We start from the raw sequence: 24,588 nt of genomic DNA, 5'->3' as shown, positions 1-24,588 counted from the left end.
AATCTTTAAGCTGTATCTGCTTGCATCACTGTTATCTCATTCTAGTTGTTTTAGTAATGTCTGATTTGACAGTAGAGATCATAGAGTTAGTACTTGATGTTGTAGGATATTATTCATACAGAGCAGAAAGGACAATATTGTAAGTAGCCAGTGCTTGCTTTTATGTACCCCGATGCATTACACGGTGGAATTATTTCTAATTAAATTTGATCATAACTTTGGAAATTTAGGGCTAGATTGTGACCTGCCCATGTATAGGTGAGCAGGCTGGGAGAAGCACAAGGAAAATCCTTCTTTGATCACATTTGTTCCTGTAGGTAGTGATAAGGCTAGAGTTTCCTGACATCTGGTTTTCAACTAGAATGCTGGGTTAAAAGTCCAGTCAGTGGCACACAGGGCTAAGGCAGGCTCCCTGCCTGCCCTGGCTTGGTGCGGCTCCCAGAAGCAGCCGGCACATCAGGCTCCTAGGTGGCCACGGGGGCTCTGCATGCTGCCCCGTCCTGAGTGCTGGCTCCGCAACTTCCATTGGCTGGGAACCGCGGTCAATGGAAGCTGCAGGGATGGCGCTTGTGGGCAGTGCGCAGAGCCCCTCTGTCTAGGAGCCAGACCTATCAGAAGCGGCCGCTTCTGGGAGCCGCTTGAGGTTAGAGCCGCCCGGTCGGTACCCTCACCCCGAACCTCCTCCTGTATCCCAACCCCCTGCCCAGGTGGAATCCCTTCCCGGAGCCTACACCCCACAGCCCCTCTCCTACACCAGCTTCCTTCCCCAGCTCTGAGCCCACTTCTACACCCAAACTCCCTCCTGGAGCCCGCACCCCACACTCCCTCCCATACCCCAACTCCCTGCCCCAGCCAGGAGCCCCCTACTGCATCCTGAACCCTCATTTCTGGCCCCACCCTGGAGCCTTCACTCTCTGTTGGAGCCTCACCCTTTGCTGAGTGAAAGTGAGTGAGGGTGGGGGAGCGGGAGCAATGGAGGGAGCGGGGATGGAGTGAGCAGGGGTGAGGCCTCGGAGAAGGGGCAGGGCAAGCGTGTTTGGTGCAATTAAAAAGTTGGCAATCCTAAATAGGGCAGAGTTGGAGTATTTGTATTTCCCTGCGTGCAAGGACTGGATCAGTTCAGGCAGGTACTCTAAAGGGTTCAGGGAGGTATTTGCATCCACTCTAGTCAACTGTTATGAACAGCCACAGGGAAGAAGAGGCTGTACTCCATGATGTTTCCCAGAGATTTTACTCAGGTGACACACAACAGAGCACTTATAGAGCAAAATTTTTTATGGCTATTGTTTTACTCTCAACATAGTAATTTAGATTGTAGCATCCTCCCTGAGTCTGTCCATAAGGTTGCTGTTTTCTCCTCAGTGCCTACTGCTAGGAACTATTGAGTTTTTCACATGGCTAACTATATTAGTGTGTGATCCTAAAGTCATTTCCTTAGTACTCCACTCTCCCCTTGCCTTCCCACCCCCCTCCCCACCTTGCTTCTCTCATACAGTATTTTATGCTGCAACTGGGAGGTCTGGTTCCTAGCTCAGGTAGTCATATATGTATTAGCTCTAAGAGAGCTTGCGTGCTAAAAATAGCAATGTGGCTGTGGTGGTACAGTGGTTACTTGGCTAGCTGCCAGAGCCCGATTTCATCTGAGATGGTAGGTATGTACTTGAGTGGCTAATCTGAGCCACTGCCTGCACAATTTCTGGGGGAATTCTGTGCCACTGTGCAATGCAGAATTTTGGAGAAATTAACTTTCTGTGCACAGAATTTCCTTTTCCCCACAGAAATGGGCTGCAGTCCTGCTGGCCGACACTAGGGGCTGCTGGACCTGGCATAGCTGAGCTTGCACATGGAAGACTCTGCTGGGGGGAGGGGGAGGGAGCCTGAGGGTTCCTGGCAGCTGCAGTTCCCAGCGCGCCCTGAGGGAAGGAGACAGGGATGCACAGGAAACTCCATGTAAGCCTGGGACCAAGCATCAGGCTGTTTCTCCCTCTGGGCTCTGGGGAGGATGGGAGGCAGGTGTCTGGGCTTGGGGGGCACAGCTGGGCTCTGTGGGGGGTAGGGGGTGCAACAGCTAGGGTCTGGGGGGAGGGGGTTTGGGTGTATTGGCTGGGGGGGCACTGTGGCTGGGCTTTGGGGGGGGGGAGGAAGAGAACATAGAAACGGGTACTGGGTTGTCATAGGGGTTTCTTTAACTCTACTCCTGGGGGAATTTGTGTGTGTCTGTATTGTTACAGACCTACTTGCTGACAGGTATTTTGAAATAAATTACCAAAATAATTGAAACTGGTGTGATTATGTAGTGTTGTTTTGACAATAAAATTTGCAGAATTTTAAAATATTGTGCACAGAATTTTTAATTTTTTGGTGCAAAATTTTAAAGATTTTGGCGCTGAATGCCTCCAGTAGTACACCACCGCAGCTATATTGCTATTTTTAATACAAAATCTCGAGCCGAACTAATGTGTATATCTGCCTAAGCTGGGAATCACAAACCCAGCTGCAATGTAGACATACCCTTATACATACTCGAGTCTTGTATCAGGTTAGATTATAATTTCTTTAGGAACCCTGTCTTCTGTATATTTATACAGCACCTAAAAAAATGAGGCTCTGGTCTGGGCACTAACACAATACAAACAACTACCATACAGCTGGGAGGACTGAATGCTACTCCCTTTAGCTTGCCACTAAAGTGGTTAATAATCAGCTAGCAGTTGGGCTGCTGCTGAATGTCAGAAAGCTCACTAAAGCCTGCTCTGCCCAAGAGCAGGAAACATCAATTTTAGTTTTCCCACACCTTTGCTAGCTCTTGGAGACCGACTTCAGAATTTGACCCCAGGTCTGCTGCTTGAATCAACATCTCATTTGCTGTGATGTCACCAAGCCTTTCATTTATTTAATCTTTTCCCCCTCCACTTGGTTTGCCCCAAAAAAGGAACAGGAATTAGCACATCTAATGACACATTGTCTGTTTATTCTACGAAGTAATACTGGCAGCATTTCTTATTTTATATTTAACGGGTTAGCAGTGATGTGCTTTCGTAGCTAAAAACCAAGAACCCGAAATATATACTCTGTGTTTAAAGGTATATTTTTTTCTTTCAAAACATGCTGAACAAACAACTTGTTTGCTCTCCTGATTTAGTGGTGGTGGTTGTGACTTTTTTTCTTGGTTTGGTTTTCAAGCAGAAGTTTATGGTGTTAAGCAGCAGTAGCTCCTGACCTTATTTACCCTTCTCTGAGTGATAATGTTTCTTTGTAATTTATTTTTAGTTCAGATTGTTCCCCCCCGCCCCCGTAACATGATTTGTACAACCTTTAGAAATGGAGGATGATTCAAAACCACAACTACTCAGTTTTCTAGTCTGAATGAGTATTTCTGAAGAATGACTGGCTCACTTATTTTAAAAAAAAAAAAAAGACAGTCCCAATAAGAGAAAACATTGAAGACCCTTAACAGATTATGTGGTGTCTGTGGAGGGGACAGTATGTTAAATAATCATTCATTCTGTTGAGCCATTCTTGTATTGTTAACAGATGTCCCGTTGTTTCCTCTGACTATGATTCAGAGTCATTTGGATAAAATATATTGAAGTGCTGTACTTTTTAGTACTGAAACAAAGCTTGAGTGCTAAATATGAAACTATGGTAATACTTAGTTATGAATCAGTCTGTATTTGTCTTGTTTTGCATATCAAGCCTGCAACATGTTTGCTAGGATCCTGAATATTTGTAAAGACAGCAAGATGACTTAAACATCAGGGTCTCATGCAATGACAATTATAAAAAAGTGCAATATAGCACTGAATTATTATTCTACAAAATTCTAAATAAAACTTTACATTCCTGTTGGCCATTATAATAAATATGTGGGTACACATGAAACACAGTAATAGGTTTAATGGCAAATAATTTATTCAGTATTGCTATTAAAAAATAAAATCCTTCTGTATAAAATGTGGTCCTTATTTGTAACTGCCCAAAAAACTAAACAATAATACTAACTGTCAAACTAACTCTAATCTATTCATCTAATTAGCTAAGTAATCTGTTTAAAGTATTTTCTAAGGGGCCAATAATCTCTGAGGGCAAGTCTGCACAAAAAACTTTTGCCAGTATAGCAGGGTCAGGTGTGTGCTGCTTATATATAATAATTCTGTACCAGTAGAATCTCTAGTGTAGACACAGTGACATCAGCATAAAACTGCTTTTCATAGTTTTGTTTGTTTTTTGCTCACTGTACCAGGACAAGTTATGTCAGCAAATGCACATTTTTGCTGACAGAAGCTGCATCTACATTAGGAGGATTTTGCTAGTGCAGTTATACTGGTATAGCTGCACTGGCAAAACTGTCAAGTTTAGACTGGCCTTAGTAACTAGTTTCCATCTAAAATTACTAAAGAATATTTAATTTTCTTCTGTGGGAATTCCTTGTCACTAGCCAAGCTAAGAGAGGAGGAAACATGTAGTCCCTACGGAAGGTATGTATCAGTGTGGTTGACTATGTTGCCCCCTAACCTAGACTTCTTTTTCTGCTAGACCACAGAGCTATTGCAAATCTATATTTTAAACTGTAGACGTCAGAGCAGTTCTGTATATTACCATAAAAGAACATTGCATAGTAAGAAATGCACTTTTCATTATCTGACTCAAATATATGCAGAGTTTACACGTTAAAACTATCACAGGTAACATTTGATTGGCCTCATTCTTGTACACTGCGATGCTACAGTTAAGGCTGCAGACCAATTTCCTGTTAACTTTGTTTTTGTGAATTCTTAACTCTCCGAAATATTGACTATTTAGAACTGAAATTTGCAATGGCTGGTATCTGACTAAAAGCAAATTTTTGTGGTGGAAAATTTGTGCCAAATCTCTTTAGCCAATTGAGTTATGAAAGGATGACAAATATTTTTCCCCTTTAAAAATTATATTTATGTAGAATACATTTTTAAGGAGGAAAATTCAAAAGTGCAAGGAGCTTTTCAACTTGATATTTTACACCTATACATACATACTTGCTTTGGGGAGTTTGAATATATTTATTTGCACGTACGCAGTTGAAAACATCATTGATTTTTAAGTGTTCCTCTTAAATGCGATGCCAGTACATGCTTAATTGCCCGTTAAAATGGCTAGTCATCTGATCTGAACATTCAAGGATTCTTAAAAGTAGCATTCCTTGCCCGCCTTTTTCCTTCTTCTGTTGTATGCTTCTTGAATGGTTGAGTTTAGGTGGCATTGAGGAATGAGCACAGGTTCTACTCATATCTGCCATTAACTCACTGATCTAGATAATAATCCAAACTTACAAAGCACTTAAACATTAATTAGACTTCACAACTCCCTCAAGAAGTAAATACTATAGTTTATACCCATTGTACTCATGTGGAAACTAGGTTTTTGGAGCAACTGAGTGACTTGCCTAAAGTAACAGGGAAAGTTGATGTCAGAATCTCCTGTCTGTCAGGATCATGCCTAAATCATTAGATCACATTTTCCCCCTTACAAATCACTTCATCCTTTGTGTCTGTTTCCTCATCTGTAAAGTGGTGATAATACTCATCTGTCTCTCAAAAATAACGCACCCCCTCTTGCTTAAAGCTAAATTTCATTTATTGACATGTTCTCAGATGATGACATGGGGAAGTGTGTGGAAAGACAATTTACCTCACAACAAACATGTGGGTGACTTTTCAGCCACTAACACTATACTTGTGTTTGTGGATCTACTGGATCAGCTATATGGGAAGAAAGTTGGGGAGGAAAATTTAATATTGCAATATCATCCAGGACGATGTCACCCTGTCCCCATGCAATTTCTAAAATACAATGTGTGTAATCTGTTGGCACAAGGTGAGGGAATCATAGATGAGTAACTGACTGGCTCCTTTATTTCTCTTGGCTTTGTGCAGCTGAAAAGTGTAGATATTGTCTTCTCTAAATGTTGTTACTATTTTTTTAACAATTAGCTCAGTGTGCAGCCTTATACCTATACCAAACTCCATGATAGAAGGATCTCTCTTCAAATAATAAAATTCCTCCTTTTAATAGTTCCCATATTTTGTTCAATAGCAGTGCAGCTAAAAGCATCTCTAGGCCTACAATCACAATAATGAAAAGTGAAGCATTCCATAACTGTCTTGAAATGAAACTTTCACACCCCCGTTCCCACTACGTACTCAGTTAAAAACTTTAAAGGTGAAAAATAAGCATCCCAAAAAAATCAGTAATGGATATTAGAAGAGCATGTTATATATTACCTTAAAACATTTTTCTTGCAAACAAATGTGTGATTCCGTATGTGAGAACACTAGAAAAGCTGGGTACAGTATAGTTATATACGTATCTCAAGCTTCAGATAACATTGCAAAAGAGACCATTGGTGTCATTAGAAATCTGTGTGCCATTTCATAGCTCAGTTATCTCTGACACACTATCTAGTCATGTCAAGATTATGAATTCTAAGTTTTTTCCTTGGTGAGAGTCAAAATTTTGTGTGGTGTATTTGTTATGCCCAAAAATACAATTTATAAAAATAACTAAAGCTGAAACATTTTCCAGGTTTCTGATGATATCCCAAACAACTCTATCTATACTGTTCATATTTGCAATCTCAATCATAGCTTCCAAGTTTTGTGTAAACTCCATAAGATATTTAATATAAATTGTTTAAAAAGCTAATTTGCATACACCCATACACTTTATTTTCTTAAAAAAAAAAACCAACAACATTGATTTAGTGGTAATGGAAAGTGTCATCTTGAGAGCCCCAGTAAATTAACTCCTCTCTCTATCTGCAGGGCAAGCTTTCCCCCACAGACTGTCCTGCCAGCTTGTTCTTTCTCTGGTCAAGGGGACCAAAGTGTGATTTCATCCAGGGGTTACAGAGATGGTTCAGAGTCCATGGCCCAAGCATTTCGAGGTGTGTCTGCTGAATCTGCCAATTAGTGAGTTTGTGATGTAGGTGAGCCTGGAATTGAAACATATGGGCCCACCAAACCTTTATTAAACAGGGCAGGCTTTCAATCCCTGCTTAACTGAGATGGATTCAAACTGGTGACCTACGGGTGAAAGGCTCTGTAGCTTAACAACAGTGTCCTGAGGTGTCTAGTTCCTCAGTAAATGCTAATGTTACATCTTTGAGAATGAAGCTTGCTTTCTGAAAAGATAAATGTATTCAATCAACATCTGATGTTTTTGGAGTTTACACAGGCAACATCTCTAACACATTACTGTGTCTTTTAAGTACAGTCTGTAATTAAGAGGCCACACCCTCTCAAAGTGACAGATGCCATTCAGTGACAGATCCAAATACTAAAAACAGACATTAAAAATATTAACACAACATGCATAGTCACGTCTAAGAACGATGTTTTTCAATATAAAATAATTTCAACATTAATTATTTCAGGACTCTCACACTAATTTAAGAGAGGGGATTATATATTTTTCTCATCAGGTGTTCTAACTCACAACCTTCAGGTCCCCCACACAGCGCTCTTCCACGTGAGCTACAGGAGTAACGGTGGAAAAGAAAGAGGCTGTGATCTTTTGTGAATCAGCCTGTAGAGGGAGACATAATGCACCCTTTAACAGTGCGATTAATTGTGATTAATTTTTTTAATCACGATTAATTTTTTTGAGTTAATCGCATGAGTTAACTGGTTTCAGAGTAGCAGCCATGTTAGTCTGTATTCGCAAAAAGAAAAGGAGTACTTGTGGCACCTTAGAGACTAACAAATTTATTTGAGCGGTGGGATTAACTTGAAATCATTTTGAGATCAATTTGAGCTCTTTGAACCAGAAGCACAGATTTTAAAAGGGTTAAGAAGCTAGGATAACCTCGCTGGCACCTGACCAAAATGACCAATGAGGAGACAAGATACTTTCAAAAGCTGGGGGGAGGGAAAAACAAAAGCTCTCTCTCTGTCTGTGTGATGCTTTTGCTGGGTTCAGAACAGGAATGGAGTCTTAGAATTTAGTAAGTAATCTAGCTAGATATGCGTTAGATTCTGTTTGTTTAAATGGTTGAGAAAATAAGCTGTGCTGAATAGAATGGATATTCCTGTCTTTGTATCTTTTTGTAACTTAAGGTTTTGCCTAGAGGGGTTCTCTATGTTTTGAATCTAATTACCCTGTAAGGTATTTACCATCCTGATTTTACAGAGGTGATTCTTTTTACTTCTATTAAAATTCTTCTTTTAAGAAACTGAATGTTTTTTCATTGTTCTTAAGATCCAAGGGTTTGGGTCTGTGGTCACCTATGCAAATTGGTGAGGATTTTTATCAAACCTTCCCCAGGAAGTGGGGTGCAATGTTTTGGGGAGGATTTTGGGGGGAAAGAAGTTTCCAAATGGCTCTTTCCCAATAATAAACCCGGTTAGACGTTTGGTGGTGGCAGCGAAAGTCCAAGGGCAACAGGTAAAATAGTTTGTACCTTGGGGAAGTTTTAACCTAAGCTGGTAAAAGTAAGCTTAGGAGGTTTTCATGCAGATCCCCGCATCTGTACCCTAGAGTTCAGAGTGGGGAAGGAAACTTGACATAACTGCGATTAATCAACAGCCCTACTAGAAACCCAAATACACATTGAGCAACCTGCTAGGTGTCTTGCATCATGTACAGTACTCATAAATTAAACCATAAACGTCACTCCTTCCCACATCTCAGGAAAATGTTACATATCTCTGAAAGAGAGACACTACGTGACAGAAGCTCTCTGTTTTTTAGTCTAAAGCAGTGGTTCTCAAAGCTGGTCCACCGCTTGTTCAGGGAAAGCCCCTGGCGGGCCGGGCTGGTTTGTTTACCTGCCGTGTCCGCAGGTTCGGCCGATCATGGCTCCCGCTGTCTGCAGTTCGCCGCTCCAGGCCAATGGGGGCTGCGGGAAGGGCGGCTAATACGTCCCTTGGCCCGCGCCGTTTCCTGCAGCCCCCATTGGCCTGGAGCAGTGAACCGCGGCCGGTGGGAGCCACGATCGGCCGAGCCTGTGGACACGGCAGGTAAACAAACTGGTCCGGCCCTCCAGAGGCTTTCCCTGAACAAGTGGTGGACCGGCTTTGAAAACCACTGGTCTAAAGGAACACGCACTCAGCTGCAAGCCAGGAAACCATGAGATGTAGTCCCAAGTCTCTGTGTGTGTTCTTCAGACCTTATTAACCAAGCCTTCATACCTCTACCTTAGGGGAGGCAACTATTATAGATGAAATACCTGAGAGATTGTACACAGTCACTTCAGGGAGATCTAGGGAATAGAATCCTAGTCTCTAATAGGAGAGACAAATTTTATCCACTTTGCCACACTGTCTCTCAGAAGCAGTATGCCCCCTGATTCCCTCTCCCCCCCCCCCCATGCCGTTTCTAAAGAGGGCTTTTAAAATGTAAAGTGTAGGCTTATTAATTATTCTTGGGACATCAGCGGAAAACCAAGACATCAGCTGTAAAACTAAACTCTTCAGCCTTGTATATCACTAGATAAAGGAAACACTAAACACACATTCCATTTTCTCACACCTACTGTTTAAGTTATATAACCATGAACACTTATATAAATACATATATAGAGGGGGGTGCAGTACATATATATGTATTTTATGTACAAAATGCAGACATTTCAGTTTCTCCTTGTTTCTGGGTTTCATTTAAAATACTAAAGAGCATGTTAGATTTTGGACTTGTATATTCATGTATTTTGAAACACTTAATTACTCCCTTCCTCAGAGATTTGCTACAATCTACATAAAGCAAGTGCAACCGAATAATGCTTTCACGTGCTGCTAATCTAGGTTCATTTTTACTTTATTTCAGATTCTTGTCTCGTACATATAGCTGTAAGTAGGTTTCATAGATTCCAGGGCCAGAAGGGACCACAGTGATCATCTAGTCTGATCTCCTGTATTATAACGTCGTACATAGAACTTTCCCAAAATATTTCCTGGAATATATCTTTTAGAAAAACATCCAAGTCTTGATTTAAAAATTGTCAGTGATAGAAAATCCAACACAATCCTTGATGAGTTGTTCCAGTGGTTAATTACCCTCACTAGTCAAAATTTATACCTTTATTTCTGATCTGAATTTGTCTAGCTTCAACTTCCAGACATTGGCTCATGTTCTACATTTCTCTGATGGATTGAAGAGCCCATTATTAAATATTTGTTCTTAGATATTTATTTTAATTAGGGCTGTCAATTACTTGCCATTAACTCTCTCAATTAACTCAAAAAAATTAATCATGATTAATCATACTGTTACATAATAGAATACCAATTTAAATTAATTACATTTTTTGCATGTTTTTCTACATTTTCAAATATATTGATTTCTGTTACAACACAGAATACAAAGTATACAGTGCTCACTTTATATTATTATTTTTCATTACAAATATTGCACTGTAAAAATAAAAGAAATTGTGTTTTTCAATTCACCTTATACAAGTAAGTACTGTCGTGCAATTTTGCTATTGTGAAAGTGTAACTTACAAACATAGGGTTTTTTTATTGTTACATAACTGCACTCAAACAAAACGACGTAAAACTTTAGAGACTACAAGTCCACTCAGTCCTACTTCTTGTTCATCCAATCGCTAAGACAAACAAGCTTGTTTACATTTACAGGAGATACTGCTACCTGCTTCTTATTTACATCAGCTGGAAGTGAAAACAGGCGTTCGCATGGCACTTTTGTAGCTGGTGTTGCAAGGTATTTATGTGCCAGATATGCTAAACATTTGTATGCCCCTTCAGGCTTTGGCCACCATTCCAGAGGACATGCTTCCATCCTGATGATGCTTGTTTAAAAAAAAAAATGCGTTAATTACATTCGTGACTGAACCCCTTCAGGGAGAATTTTATGTCTCCTACTCTGTTTTTACCCGCATTCTGCCATATATTTCATTTTATAGCAGTCTCAGATGATGACCCAGCACATGTTCATTTTAAGAACACTTTTGCAGCAGATTTGACAAAACGCAAAGAAGGTACCAATGTGAGATTTCTAAAAATAGCTACAGCACTCAACTCAAGGTTTAAGAATCTGAAGTGCAATCCAAAATCTGAGAGGGATGTGGTGTGGAGCATGCATTCAGAAATCTTAAAAGAGCAACAGTCCGATGCGGAAACTGCAGAATCTCGACCACCAAAAAAGAAAATCAACCTTCTGCTGGTGGCATCTTGACTCAGATGATGAAAATGAACATGCATCGGACCGCTCTGCTTCGCATTGTTATCAAGCAGAACCTGCCATCAGAATGCGCACATGTCCTCTGGAATGGTGTTTGAAGCATGAAGGGACATATCAATCTTCAGTGCATCTGGCATATAAATATCTCCTAATGCTGTCCAAAACAGTGCCATGCAAATGTCTGTTCTCGCTTTTAGGTGATGTAAACAAGAAGTGGGCAGCATTATCCCCTGAAAATCTTAACCAAACTTGTTTGTCTGAGTGATTGGCAGAACAACAAGTAGGACTGAGTGGACTTGTAGGTTCTAAAGTTTTACACTGTTTTATTTTTAATGCAGCTTTTTTTGTACAGAATTCTACATTTGTAAGTTCAACTTCCATGATAAAGCGATTGCATTACTGTATTTGGTGAATTGAAAAATACTATTTCTTTTGTTTTTTACAGTGCAAATATTTGTAATCAAAAATATAAAGTGACCACTGTACACTTTGTATTCTGTGTTGTAATTGAAATCAATATGTTTGAAAATGTAGAAAACATCCAAAATATTTAAATAAATCGTATTTCTTATTGTTTAACAATACAATTAATCACGATTACTTTTTTAAATTTCTTGACAGCCCTAATTTTAATCAAGTCACCCATTAATCTTCCATTTAAGCTAAATACATTGAGCTCTTTGAGTCTGTCACTATAATGCATGTCTTATAATCATTTAATAATTCTTTTCATGAATCCTATCAAATTTATCAACATTCTTTTTGAATTGTGGACACCAGATCGGGACACAGTATTCCAGCAGCAGTTGAACCAGTGCCAAATACCTCTCTACTCCTACGTGAGATTCCCCTGTTTATGCTTCAAAGGCCTGCACTGGGCCTTTTGGCTACGGTGTCATACTGGAAGATCATGTTCAGCTGATTATCCACCTCTCTACCAAATCTTTTTCAGTCACTGCTTCCCAGGATAGAGTCCCCCAACCTGTAAGTATAGTCTACATTCTTTCTTCCTAGTTATATACATTTATATTTAGCTTTATCTAAACCCATATTGTTTGCTTCTGCCCAGCTACCAGGCAATCCAGATCGCTCAGTATCAGTGATCAATATGTTCATTATTTACCTCTCCCCCAATTTTTGCAAAATTTCAGTTATGATTTTATGTTTTCATCCAGGTCACTACTAGGAACACATTCATTCAGTGATGATTCCCCATTTACAGTTATATTTTGAGACTTCTCAGTTAGTCATCTTTTAATCCATTTAATGTGTCATGTTAATTTTATATCTTTTTATTTTTTTAATCAAAAATATCTTGTGGTACAAAGTCAAATACCTTACAGAAGACCAAGTATATTTCCTTTTTCAGCCAAATTTGTAATCTCATAAAAAATCAAGTTAGTTTGACTTATCTCAGTATAGTCATGTTGATTGGCATTACTTATATTACTGTCCTTTAATTTTTTATTAATCTAATCCTGTTTCAGTTGCTTCATCTTGCCTGGGATTGATGCCAGAGTGACAGGACTATAATTACCTGGTCATCCCATTTACCCTTTTTAAATATTGGCACAACATTAGCTTTCTTTCAATCATCTAGAAAGTATATGTTACAAAACTTGTTGAAAATCTCTATTAATGATCCAGCAAACTCATCAGCCAGCTCTTTTAAAAGTCCTGAATGCAAGTTATCCAGACCTGCTGATTTTAAAATGTCCAATTTTAGTAGCTACTGTTTAACATTCCCCTGAGATACTAGTGAAATGGAAAGATATAGCTATAGCATCTGTGTTTGTTTCTCCAAATACAGAACATCAAATATCCATCAAACATTTCTGCCTTTTCTGCAGTATAGATAATTTCTACCCTTTCCATTCCAGTAATGGATTAATACCATTATTAGCATTCTGTTTTGTTTTTAAAAATCCTCCTTATTTTCCTTAACTCTGCTGGCTATAGATTTCTATAAGTCTCTGATTCGCAGCTAAATTAAGATATCGGAGTGCTATCAGACTTGTTCTTTTCTTTTGATTTTAATTTACAGAAAATATCATACCTACTAACACCAAATGCATTGCCATATATCTCTTGTTTCTCCTTAGGTAGTCTTTTTATATAAATGTGAACTGACAGGTATCAAGAACACTTGCTACTCTTATAAAACTATGCAAGGGAAAATATCCATGGCTTTTCTGAGTACGTGTGCTGGATGAAAGACTTATAGTTCCTTTGGCTGTTGTAAAGGAAAACTTTGAGATACTGGGACTACTTTGTTGTGAATCAGAAGTGCAGATAGTCCTCTTGGGGTTAAAAAGTTCACAAAGCACTCCATTTATTACAACCAGAGCTGCGAAAAATATTTATTGGTGGATTTTAACTTAAAAAATACAAAACAAGACCAATGGAAAAATGGTTCTAGGACTGAAGATGGGCCATGAGTCATTTTTTTATATACATTTTAAAACCCTAAAGTTGAGTCGTCTTATGTTTTACAGTAAATACTTTTTGCTTTGACTGCTGAAACTGTTTTTGTATATGTACCTAAAGTTGGTGCCTCACTGTGCGTAATAAAAGTATTTCTGCAGTCTGGAACACCCTTTACATGTTATGTATGCTTATTTTGGTACCATAGTCACAGTCCAAGTATTGTATTTTTTCCAAAGAACAGATAAGGAACAGATATTGCTGTAGCACTTAGGAGCCACAATCGGGGACCATGACCCATTGTAATAGGAGCTGAACAAACACAGAATAAAAGATGGTCCCTGTCCCAAAGAACTTACAATTAAAATATAAGACAAGAGATGTCTACAGACAGATAGGAGAGTACAAGGAAACAACGAAACAAGATAGGTTAGCATGGTAGGCAGTAGTCTTGGCACATCAGCAGCATGACTGTTAAGTTTTTGTAGGAACCATGGATAGCAGTAATAACAGTTTCCTATACTGCCTTGTTAATATACCTCAACTGTCTCCTGCTGGGAGCATCTGGAAAGGGGGATAGATAGTTGAGTCTTCACACCTGTTCAGTCCTTGGCCTTTGGGCTGATAGTAGTGCTCAGTATTATCAGTTGTGGACTAGGAACTAGATTTGAATCACCAAACTGTGATGGACAAGCTAGCCACCTTGAAGCAGGAAGAATTATGTCATGACTTGGGCTGTATTTGAACTGGTGACTTAGAGCTGAAAAACTCTGTGCCATAATTTATCCCTTGAGCTATCAAGTCCTACAAATTCTTGCAAGTCCCATCCCTCCCCCCACATTAATCTTAACATGTAATGGGCCTTTGAAAAGCTAACAATGCCCTGGTTGTAGAATCTCTAAACAATTCTAATGTAAGGCCCGGGGTCAGCTTCACTGGTATATTCTAGCTGCACCTGTGAACATGGCTTAACCATCCAGTTAATCTAAATTTTCAACTGCTCTGTATCACTCGAACAGTGCAAAGCAACTGAAACATATCAATGAATTTGGATCCAGATTTTTTCAAATCCTGCTCGCTGGGAATAGGGAGACAGGCCAGAAGCCAGGAGTCCAGGGTAGTGGGAGCAGGAGCAGCAGGAAGTTCCCTGGCGTAGACTGCCAGAGTCCTCTGGGGGAAAAGGGTCTCCAGTGAAAGAGCTCTGGGAGGCAGTGCTCAGTTAACTGAGCATGGGAGAATCCTGCCCATAATTCCTGGAACAGAGAGGCAAAGGGGAAAATCCTGTTGGAACTATAGCCCAGGTTGGGCTGAGGAACTATGTGTTGGTTTCTGCCTATGTTTGAGAAGTAAACTACCTGGAAAGAGAGACTGAGTGTGGCATTGTGTCCTCCTTGGGCCTAGGACAAGCCAGCACCTTACAAAGGGGCTGATTTTTCATGTTCTCTAAGGTCCTTTTACGCTTCTCACAGTGAATGGATTACCTTTAAACCCACCTTAAAGCCTCTTGATACTGCCAGAGCACTACAGAAAGGGGCACTTGTGTAAATAACAGCCAATGCTTATTTTCTTACTGGTCTCTGATGCAATGGTGGAATCATAGAATCATAGAATATCAGGGTTGGAAGGGACCCCAGAAGGTCATCTAATCCAACCCCCTGCTCGAAGCAGGACCAATTCCCAGTTAAATCATCCCAGCCAGGGCTTTGTCAAGCCTGACCTTAAAAACCTCTAAGGAAGGAGATTCTACCACCTCCCCAGGTAACGCATTCCAGTGTTTCACCACCCTCTTAGTGAAAAAGTTTTTCCTAATATCCAATCTAAACCTCCCCCACTGCAACTTGAGACCATTACTCCTCGTTCTGTCATCTGCTACCATTGAGAACAGTCTAGAGCCATCCTCTTTGGAACCCCCTTTCAGGTAGTTGAAAGCAACTATCAAATCCCCCCTCATTCTTCTCTTTTGCAGGCTAAACAATCCCAGCTCCCTCAGCCTCTCCTCATAAGTCATGTGTTCCAGACCCCTAATCATTTTTGTTGCCCTTCGCTGGACTCTCCAATTTATCCACATCCTTCTTGTAGTGTGGGGCCCAAAACTGGACACAGTACTCCAGATGAGGCCTCACCAATGTCAAATAGAGGGGGACGATCACGTCCCTTGATCTGCTCGCTATGCCCCTACTTATACATCCCAAAATGCCATTGGCCTTCTTGGCAACAAGGGCACACTGCTGACTCATATCCAGCTTCTCGTCCACTGTTACCCCTAGGTCCTTTTCCGCAGAACTGCTGCCTAGCCATTCGGTCCCTAGTCTGTAGCTGTGCATTGGGTTCTTCCGTCCTAAGTGCAGGACCCTGCACTTATCCTTATTGAACCTCATCAGATTTCTTTTGGCCCAATCCTCCAATTTGTCTAGGTCCTTCTGTATCCTATCCCTCCCCTCCAGCGTATCTACCACTCCTCCCAGTTTAGTATCATCCGCAAATTTGCTGAGAGTGCAATCCACACCATCCTCCAGATCATTTATGAAGATATTGAACAAAACCGGCCCCAGGACCAACCCTTGGGGCACTTCACTGAATCACTGATGTATCAAGATGAGATTCCATGAGGAGATATTGCATCTAGCCAGGACATGTACAGTATTAGGGGCTTTAGAAACAGCAATGGCAACTTAAAATCAATTTCTCACTTTATAGGCAGCTGAATGTTATTATGGTTATGCAAAATAGTGATCAAACATGCTGTTATATTCTAAATAATCAGCTAACCTTTGAGAAGCAGCTGGTTGAAACCCTGATGAGAAGAGAAGATTCTAATCAAGTCTTGTGGTCACAGTGTTGAAGATTACTGCTGGGACAGGATAAGTCCACCTGGTAAAATTTTCAAAAGCGTCTACATGACTTAGGTGCTTTAGGAAATTTTACCCGCAGTCTATGTAAACTGTATACTGGAAAAAAACATTTAATACTGCATCAAAATAAGGAAAAGGGGCAGGGGGGGTAGAAAATAGTTTCGAGATTCTTAACCTTGCTATTTTCAAATATATCCCCTCAAGAAGCAGAGATCTGAAGGAGGTTAGAACATTGCTCTTGTCCCATTAGGAATACTTTTTTTGTTTTCTTTGGGTTGAGCATATATCCTGTAGGCATTCGTCCAGAGCAGAGACAAATTGCAAAGTCCTTGAGTTGTGCATCCTCAGCATACTGATATGTACCCTGTGTTTAGAAATAATCTTTTAATATGTACATAAAACGGAATGGGAAATAAGAGCCTTGAGAGATGCTGCATATTAAACCCCTAGTTAAAGATGCACCTAGTGGTATTGTGGGGCTTAGTTTATCAGTGTTTACAAAGTACTCTAAGTACCTCTAATTTAAGGTGCTACAGAAGTGAAAAGTATTATTATTACGCTTGCCCAGGACCACCAGTTGACTCTATCTTCTAGGTAGGACTGAAACCACTGAAGGGCACATCAAGCAACAATGATTTCCTGTCACAGTAACAACATAAGAATAGCCATAGTGGGTCAGACTAATGGTCCATCTAGCCCAGTATCCTGTCTTCCAACAGTGGCCAATGCCAGATGTGTCAGAGAATGAACAAAAATTGAGTGATCAGTCCCCTCTTGTTCAGTCCCAGCATCTGGCAGTCAGAGGTTTAGGGACAACCAGAGTATAGGGTTGCATCCTTCACCACTTTAGCTAATAGCCATTGATGGACATATCCTCCAAGAAATTATCTAATTCTTTTTTGAGCCCTGTTATACTTTTAGCTGTCACCACATCCTCTGGCAATAAGTTCCACAGGTGGACTGTAAGAAGAAGTGTGAAGAAGTACTTCCTTTTGTTTATATAAACCTGTTGCTTGTTAGTTTCATTGGGTGACCTCTGATTCGTGTATTATGGGAAGGGGTAAATAACACTTCCACTTTCTCCGCACCATTCATCATTTTATAGACATCTATTGTATATCCTCCTCTTAGTTGTCTCTCTTTCAAGCTGAACAGTCAGTCTGTGTAGTCTCTCCTCATATGGAAGCTCTTTCATGCCCCTAATCATTTTGTTGCCCTTCTCTGTACCTTTTTCAATTCTAATATACCTTTTTGGAGATGGGGCAATCAGAATTGCATGCAGTATTCAAGGTGTGGGTTTACCATTGCCTTATATAGTGGCATGATAGTTTGTCTTTTTATCTATCCCTTTCCTAATGGTCCCTAACATTCTGTTAGCTTTTTTGACTGCTGTTGCACATTGAGCAGATGTTTTCAGAGAAATATTCACAACGACTCCAAGATCTTTCTTGAGTGCTAACAGCTAATTTAGACCCCATCATTTTGTATGCATAGTTGGTATTATGTTTTCCAATGTGTATTACTTTGCATTTATCAATACTGAATTTCATCCGCAGTTTTGTTGCCAGTCACCAAGTTTTGTGAGATCCCTTTGGAACTCTTGGCAGTCTGCTTTGGACTTAAACATCTTGAGTAATTTTGTATCATCTGCAAACTTTTCCATCTCACCGGTGACCCCTTTTTTAGATCATTTATGAATATGTTGAGCAGCACTGGTCCCAGTACAGATCTCTGGGGAGACCCCGCTGTTTATCTTCCTCTATTGTGAAAACAGACCATTTATTCCTGCCACTTGTCTCCTGTCTTTCAACCAGTTACTTGTCCATGACTGCCAACTTTGCTTAAGAGCCTTTGGTGAGAGACCTTGTCAAAGGCTTTAAGAAAAGTCCAAATACTCTATATCCACTGGATCACCCTTGTTGACCCCCCTCAAAGAATTCTAATAGATTGCTGAGGCTTGATGTCCCTTTAAAAAAGCGGTGTTGACTCTTCCCCAACAAATTGTGTGTGGCAAGACCAAAATGGCTAACAGACTCTAGTTTAAAACCAGCAGGAGATGATTCGTGACCTCAACTTCAAAGGAAAGCTGGAGCTAACATAGGATGACAGGGGTTCCAAGGTCACTTGAAATTGATTGACATTTTCTTGAAAACTTCACCAAAAGAGAGAAGAAACTGGATAGTAACTCAATTATTACTGGATCTAGAAATGTTTTCTGGAGGAGAGCCAAACTGAAGATTGGTTGGCATCTACTGCTCCATGCAGTGAGGTGTTAAAAATGAAACCAGAGTCACACCACTTATTTAGAGGAACCAATATGGAAAAGGGGCAACACTGGGAGACTGTTTTGCTGGTAGCCATATCTGACCCAGTAAGGAGGAAGCGTTCATTGAGGTTATGGTTTCCACAGTTAAAAGATTAGTGGCGGCATCATTAAACTAGTCAGTCTTAGCTCCTAAGGAAATGCTGGAAGCATGTCAGAATGATGAGGAACTATTAACCAGGGAAGGCAATCTGGATTATTCAGAATGTACACTAAAAACACCTCTTCCCCCGCAGCCCCAGGAATTTCCTCCCAATATCAAGAACAAGTGTGAGATCTTTTGGTGTTATGTACACCTGTATAAAAATCATATCCTGTGTAACCCTATAGCTGTATACTCTTAATTTGCATCTGACTACCTTCATTTCTAACAGGCTGTGGTTAAACTGTGGTAGTTTCTGAACACAAACCATCAGGATATGACAGTGAGTCAAAGTGCACTAGCCCTCATGAGCAGTTGATGGTTGACGTTGATAATAGTTAATTGAGCTGACTGACTCACAACTGGAAAGCTGAGACAGGGATACTGTATCATCATAGTAAATATTTCATTAGAACTTCTAGCAAATACTCACATTGCTTTGCAAACATAAGTAAATTGTCTCAGAATCCTCTGAGGTAGACCAGTATTATCCCTATTTTATTGCTGGGGAAACAGAGTTTGTGGCTTGGGCAAAGTCATTGGCAGAGCAGTGAATAGAACACAACTCTCCTGACTTTGTCACATGCTTTAACTCTTTGGCCCTGTTTCTTTTGTCCTACTTTGGATTCAATGGTCTGAACAGAAGTCATCATTCATGGGATGGTTGTGAATCCTGCTTAATGACAAAAGTTCTCCTTTTTTCTTTTAAATAACTGAAAGTCTAGTAAAGGGCTCACAGATAGTCATGCCCATAAGGCTGGAGCAGGTCTACTGAGAATTCCTTAATTTTCCTAGGTTTCAGAGTAACAGCCGTGTTAGTCTGTATTCGCAAAAAGAAAAGGAGTACTTGTGGCACCTTAGAGACTAGCCAATTTATTTGAGCATGAGCTTTCGTGAGCTACAGCTCACTTCATCGGACGTATAATTTTCCTAGTTCATCCGGAACCATGATTGCACATGCCCAAGATATGGATTATTACAGTTAGTGCTGTAACATCTCAAGCATACGAGGTGAATTTGCTGGTTCAAGATTCCCCAAAGGAAGGAAAACTAAGTGTGTCCTCTTTCTTTTTTGGCTACTTGTACTGTAGGCCATTAGTTTCCAAATGCCCTAGTAAAACACACATATCTAGAGGTTTGTATGTCCTCATCTTTCTGTTCTTGGTCAGTGAAACTTAAGTTAGCAGTTTTCAGGGTTTCCAATGTATCTCCCATAAATGTTTTCTGATAGGGTGAAATCTTCATAGTCAAGGCTATTGACACTTTCATTTCTGGGGTAATTTATAGAAATTCTGCTTGGTATGAAAACATGGAGGCAACCGTTTCAGTGGCAAATCCCTAGTAGACACCCTCTGAGTTCTAATGGAGGCTTACCTCTTTTGGGGTTGGAAACCTAAGTGGTTCACTATAAGATGGCTGCAGAATGCTGTGGGATTAGGCCCTGTCTACACTAAGAGGGTTTTGCTGGCATAGTTATTCTGTCAAAATAATCTAGGTTGGATACAGTTGTAGTTATATATAAAAGAGCTTATATCAGTGTAAGCACAGTTATACTTTTGTAACTGTGTTTGTAAAAAATTGCATCCCCAACTGACTTAGCTGTATTGGTAAATCTTTTACGGATAGAGCACACCCAAGTTTACAATGTACCACATATGGAAAGTGACAACAGGTATTCTATACTATAGAAGGAGAGGGAGGAGAAGGGGCTGAAAACAAAACTGAACTTAGATCAAGACACTGAGATGCAAGCAAGGTACTGTCCCACAAGGAATATGGTACGTCCTCTTCTAAACCATGGATGGCATATTGGGATGCTTTGTCTATTAGTCTGGCAAAGTCAGTGAGCCCTAACCATCAGTAAATATATTATTGTGGAGGTTCTTGAAAAGATGTCAAATGAAGGGTTTTCTTCTGCAAAGGGACTAGTTCACAACTTAGTCTTCACAAAATTCTACTTACTACCTAGATGCCTATGTACTTGTATTTGGTTCTGCCTTTGGGTCTGTCCCCACCCCTGCACCTTCCCACAAATGGCCATGAAAATAACAGCTAGATCTCAGTGATACCATCACTCTTTACACATGGCACTGTTCAGGGAGTACAATGTAGGTTTACTGTATGATGTATCCTAATATCTTATATATTGTGAGGAAACTCAGAAATCAACCTAATTTACACTGAAAGTGGTGGGTGGGTGCGTGGGTGGGAATGCTATATTGATGATTAGAAAACTGAACCAGATAAATTAGCTATCTTTATACGGGCTTGGGATGCAGACTTTGACCTTGTTGTGCCATAATTGCTTGCAGTGAGTAGTACCTGCAGGAAATCCCACTGAAATCTTACTGCATAGCATGACCAAAGATGGCAGAATTGGGCTCTCTTCAAAAGTTAATTGGTGCACATCAGATTTGGGGTTTTAGTTTGGCTAATTACAGAAATAGTAATAAATCACAAAGTTTAGGTCCTGATCTGAGTCTTTTGAAAGTATGAAGGTATTGAGGTAATGGATTTTGGTTTAGGAACATGTGTAATAGTATATATTCTAATACATAAATTATATGCTTAATTCCAAAAAGTAAAAAAAATGCAGACATGTAGAGCAATTGCATATAGGATTATAAAATTCTCCTTTTGATACGCAGATGTCACTCCAAGTAACATTAGAGTTCACTGTCTTAAAATAGGCTTAATAACTACGTTGTACTACATTTGTAGACATTTATCCAAATTTGTTGAAATATTTAATTTTGTTTATAATCTTGCATATGTGTTTGTATCTAGAAGAAAAGCTGCTTCATGTCAGTGCTTGGTAGTCAGTTATTTTCAGGAAAAAGAGAAAACAAATGTTTAGTGGAAATAAAAGATAAACAAGCTGCTCTGTTGTATATTATAGTGCCCTTCTAAAATGTTTTCAGTATACCCTTCTCTGCAGTGTGGAAGAATATACTATGCAGTCCTGCAGTTCTCTCTGTTAGTAATTACTTGAAACAAGCATCACTTTACTGGCCACGTTTCTCCATTCATTTGAACAAAGTTACTATTTTGTTTACCTTTCTTAGACAATAATTGTAGTAGGCACTATTTCCACACTTGTTTTATTGTGTTAAACTTTTAAAACAACACAAAATTCCAGCAAGTGAGAGTAGTTTACTTTATTTTCTGAAAAACAAGTCATACCTGGAAATGAAGATGTGTGGTTCATAATATTGAAGAGGAGAATAAATACTAAAGAATAGCCTCTTCAAAGCTGAGTTCCAAATCAGTTAATGATGAACCATTATATCATGAAATTATTGTTTTGAAATGTAAGTAAAATTTAACGTTTGCTTCTGAAGGAAGTTCAGAATTGCTACTTCTGGAGTTCTTGAGAGAGATACAAACCTCTCTCTGTAAGCCCTCTGTTTATGACTAGCATGCAGCTTAGTTTGTTCAATAAGGACTGTAAATTCTGAAAGATTTAACTTGATATGTTTGCAGGTAACATGATTGATGTGTAATTTTAGTATGAAAGGAGTATTTAGAATCTTGGCTAACTTATATCAGTTCACAAGTTTTTATTTCTTAAACAAAGGTAGGCTGGATGTTCTTAATTTTGTAAATACATTTTAATTCTTACTTTATCCCACCAATCCAGAAAAATTATTTTGTCAGTTTGCATTTAACTTGTGAATGCTTGTTGATCAATAGATTGGAAGAAAAATAATAATAATGGGGAGGGAATTAGTCTATCTGTCTTAATTTTTTTCATAACTTCTCAGAGGTGTATCATATTATAAATGCATTAGAAATGTTTTGCTCTGAGGATATGTAGCATTCCTATAAAGGTTAAATCAATAAAAATGATTTGGCCACATTCCTAAGCATGGCTAGAACAGGTAGCCCGTTGTTTAAGGTACCCTTGAATTTCTGGATCAGATCATTACGGTACAGCAAAAAGGGGTTACTCTAAAGGCTTCTTACTGTATGCAGACTTCTGTGTTTCTTCTAGAAGATATCATCAGCCTAAAAAAAGTCAGGTTTTCTGAGCTACTGAATAATAAGAGTATTTTCAAAGTCTTTATGTATATATGTCTCAAATATTGTATTGTGTGCTCTAAGTTTTAAAGGACCCTTTTTCAACAAGAAGGGAGAAGATACTTCAGTAATTGATAAGAACCAGGTATGTAAGGACAAAATGCAGCACAAAATGCTAGAGGAATCTTTTAAATCCATTTTGAGAGAAATGAGAATCCTACGGTGTCCAACAATTATAAATTAATTTGACTTCTTCTAATTTTATGCATATCTGATAAAATACTGCAGCCATTACATGCTGTTTTTTCAGTACATCTGAGTAGTTCAGTAGGCAGTCTTGCATTTTGACAGCACTATATTTTGGTAGATATCACATTTTAAAAGCCTCCACATTGCAGAGCTACTCTATTTTACTATTGCAAAGTAGAGCTATGTCTTATTCTGTGTATCTGTTATGCTGCTACCCTATTGACACTTCTAATATAGATGTGATTAATATCAAATGATTTCAAGATCATGTGAATGGGATTAGTGCTCAGATTTTATGTATATTTTAAATTTTCTGCTCTCATACTTTAAGAATATGTTACATGCAAACTCATTTCTTTTTTAAGAGTGTGAGATGAGTTTCTGTTTGCTTTTCCCCATAGTTACTTTTAAGATGCTTCTAAAATTTTTTCTCAGGGCAGTGTAAAAAGCGCACACTACTAGTAACTGGATTTTTATCTTTAAGATGTTTTTCAATAGTGAAAATTTGGTCAAGGAATTATCCCATATCTGGCTATGCATATTTTTTATCAGAATTGGAACATTCCATTTCATGTGTATGTATATGTAAGTTAGTCACATCAAGTAAATTCTATACATGTGCGTTACACATGTGCCTTAAAATTACTTAGTAAATGAATATTATCCCTCGGAGTGCACAGCAAAATAAGGCTATTTTACTTTCAGTCCTGCATATTGTACCTACACGATATCTTTATAGAGATATTATGTAGGACTAAACATACAGAAAAGATTTCTTTGTTTATCTAGACAAGTTGTTTAATTCTGAATTTTTTAAGATTCTCACAAGATTTTTGTATTTTAAAAAGTGTGTGTTTGTGTGTGTGTGTGTCTATATCTATAGAGAGAGAGATGGAAAATTTTAGTTCATAACAGGGAAGGCATGATTGAGTTAATCAGCATATAGGATAACATCTATGGCCTTAAAATCTTCTTAATATATTGTAAAATTAAAAAATCATTCCGGATCTTGCATATGTATTATGTGGCCACATTGTTGCATTGAAATTCTGTTTGTTCTTGCTACAGTCTGAAATTGTCTGTTAAGTGAGTAAAATACGCAGGCTCATGTTTTGTGCTAAATTAAAATCTTTGATATTAACTAGACTGTGTGAATTATTATATTGTCTGTATGTGACTGGATTTTCTTTGAATGCTGTTGGTTTCCTGTAATAAAATTTCAGTAAAAATATCAGCTTGTGTCTTTGAATTTTTTAATGTTTCTGTAGATTTTCAATTTATGCCTCTTAAGCAGATGGAGAAGGGGTACTGAATAACAACAAAAAATATAGTACGTAGTCTTGAATGTAGAAAGTTGGATGAGATGGTGGTGGAAAGGAAGTGAAGTGAATGCCCTTTAT

General features: G+C 39.1%; 2 protein-coding genes across 18 annotated transcripts in view; one reads left to right on the top strand and one right to left on the bottom strand.

Annotated features, from left to right (window-relative positions):
• The window catches only part of SUPT3H (SPT3 homolog, SAGA and STAGA complex component), a 474,120-nt gene that overhangs the window by 32,581 nt on the left and 416,951 nt on the right, over window positions 1-24,588 (top strand). Inside the window, exon 1 of one of the 15 annotated variants that reach the window (XM_084624556.1) lies at window positions 12,131-12,162. The exons of the other annotated variants lie outside the window; for them this stretch is intronic. The gene's annotated coding sequence lies outside the window, so the exon portion shown is untranslated. Of the gene's footprint in view, window positions 1-12,130; window positions 12,163-24,588 lie in introns of those variants that run through there. 15 annotated transcript variants of the gene reach the window in all.
• Window positions 1-24,588, bottom strand: part of RUNX2 (RUNX family transcription factor 2) — a 281,113-nt gene that overhangs the window by 247,831 nt on the left and 8,694 nt on the right. The gene's annotated exons all lie outside the window — the stretch shown is intronic.

This window comes from Lepidochelys olivacea (assembly GCF_965140295.1).
Source record: "Lepidochelys olivacea isolate rLepOli2 genome assembly, chromosome: 3".
Classification (NCBI taxonomy): domain Eukaryota; kingdom Metazoa; phylum Chordata; order Testudines; family Cheloniidae; genus Lepidochelys; species Lepidochelys olivacea.
This window is presented reverse-complemented; position numbering and strand designations above follow the sequence as displayed.